Source organism: Phaenicophaeus curvirostris, chromosome 16, assembly GCF_032191515.1.
Source record: "Phaenicophaeus curvirostris isolate KB17595 chromosome 16, BPBGC_Pcur_1.0, whole genome shotgun sequence".
Taxonomy (NCBI): Eukaryota; Metazoa; Chordata; class Aves; order Cuculiformes; family Cuculidae; genus Phaenicophaeus; species Phaenicophaeus curvirostris.
The window spans coordinates 14,736,184-14,738,416 of NC_091407.1; positions in this window are offsets into that span (position 1 = coordinate 14,736,184).

Sequence of the window (2,233 nt, forward strand, 5' to 3'; positions counted from 1 at the left end):
GGTGGGTGCTCGAGGGGGCCGCAGTGGGAATTGGGGGGCTTGGGGCATGGCAGAGGGGTAGGGATGAGGTGGTCACAGCCCCCCAACCCCTTTTTAGCAGTCCCCACACCTGCCAACCCACCAGGAATCCTGCCAAGCCAATGGCAGCCTCCGCCTTCCCTTGGGATAGGGCCTTCAGTTGGGATCTTAATTTGTATTTTGGGGTTTTTTTTCCTCCTCTTTTGTGTTTTGTTCTGAATTAAATGTTAGTTTTAAAGCAGCGGGGAGATGCCAAGTGACATGGCAGCAAATGCGGGACGGGCATCCCTGGCTTCAGGGTACGAGGAGCCCCACCTCGGCTCCCGCACCCCACGTGGGGCAGGGAAAACCCTTTTGGAGAGTGAAACCAACCTGGGATTATGCCATTTGACAACTGGCAGGAGGGCTGGCACGTGCCACCCCCCAGAGTTTCCAACACCCACTTCCTCAGCATGGGAATGATGGTTTGGGGGCTGATTTTACACCCCAATCCCTGTCCCCCCCGCCCCCATCCCGCTCCCATCCCTCCTTTAAGCACTTAAACCGGTTTGCGGGGTCTGTCAGCTCCAAAGAGCTTTTCTACTTTGTGATTGTGTTGCTTGGGTCTGTCATGGCGGGCAAGGGGGTCCACGCTTTCTGTGTCCCCCCTTCGCCCCTGCCGCCCCCCACCCGGCTGTAGGGTTTTAGGCCAGTCGTGTGTAGAGCCTCAGTGGTATTTGGTAGGTTCCCCCCCCAGCCGCAGCTCTTTCTCGGTTGCTTTCCCTTTTTTTTTTTTTTTTGGTGTTTTTTTTTACGATTTTCAGGTCTTTGTGTTGATTGAGAAGCTATTCTATTTTGTTAAGAAAGTGGAGAAAAAAAAAAAAGAGGCTCGTGCCTTTGTAAAGAAACAAAATAAAGTTTGTACTTGGTTTTTTAGAAACTCGGTCTCAGCGTTAACGTCTGTGGGGGAGACAGGAATGGGGCTGGCATGAGGGGTGGGCAGGGGAGCACGTTCTGCTTTGGGAATCATGGAATGGTTTGGGTTGGAAAGGACCTTAAAGCCCATCCAGTTCCACCCCTGCCCTGGGCAGCCACACCTCCCACTGGATCAGGGGCTCCAACCTGTCCTGGAACACCTCCAGGGATGGGGCAGCCTGTTCCATAACTTCCCCGCCCTTGCAGGGAAACATTTCTTCCCCAAGATCTCATCTCAATCTCCCCTTTTCCAGCTGAAACCCCTTTCCCCTCATCCCATCCTTGCACTCCCTGAGCAAGAGCCCCTCGGTGGGCAGGAGGGTAAAGGAGGTGCTCAGGGATGTGGTTTAGAGGCAGATAGGAATAGTTGGACTCGATGATCCGAGAGGTCATTTCCAACCTTGTGATTCTATGATTCTATTATCTCTCTCGATGGCTTTTTTGGGGTGACACCTCACTCCTCAGCACCCCCCATGGCCGTGGGTCTCTCTCGCTGCCCCTTGGCAGTGTCTGCTCCCCTGCCACCCCCAAGCTTGGGGACAGGGTCTCCCCGTGCTTGCCGGGTTTAGGGGATGGGTGGGCGTTGTTTTTCTCCCAGTTTGGCTCCCGCTCCAAGAAAAAGCTGGGTCAGGGCTCCCCAGAGTTGCTCCTGCAGTGCTGAGGACGTGCCCTCTGCCACAGCCAGGCTCTGGGGACAGCATGGAGTGGCCGTCCCCTGCAAGCGAGTGTGATGGAACCTGGTGACCTCGCACCTCCTGCTGCCATCATACAGCCTGTGTGGTGCCGGGGACATGGCCAGAACGGAGGGGACATGTCCCCTTGCCTTTGGGGTACATGGCACAGCCAGCATTGGTGGCCAGCGGTGGCCCAAGGGTCCCCAAAATCAGCCCAGGATGAGGTGCCTGGGGCCACCCAACTTTGGGGACAGATGGGGGACAACACAGTGACCCTATGCTCGCCTCTCCCTCCTCCACGAAGTCCTGCTCCTGCCCGAACGGGGCTGCCAAGGGTCTGAAGGAGCTCCGGGACACTCACCCCATGGCGGCGGGATGCGGTGACGGGGACGGTGACCCCAGGTGATCAGTGCCACGCCAGGGTCCCCATGCCAGGAGGTGTCCCGAGCCACCTTCCCTGGAGGGGTTTAAGGGACGGGTGGATGGAGCACTGAGGGACATGGTTTAGCATTTGATAGGAATGGTTGGACTCGATGATCCGGTGGGTCTTTTCCAACCTGGTGATTCTATGATTCTATCCCGTCTCT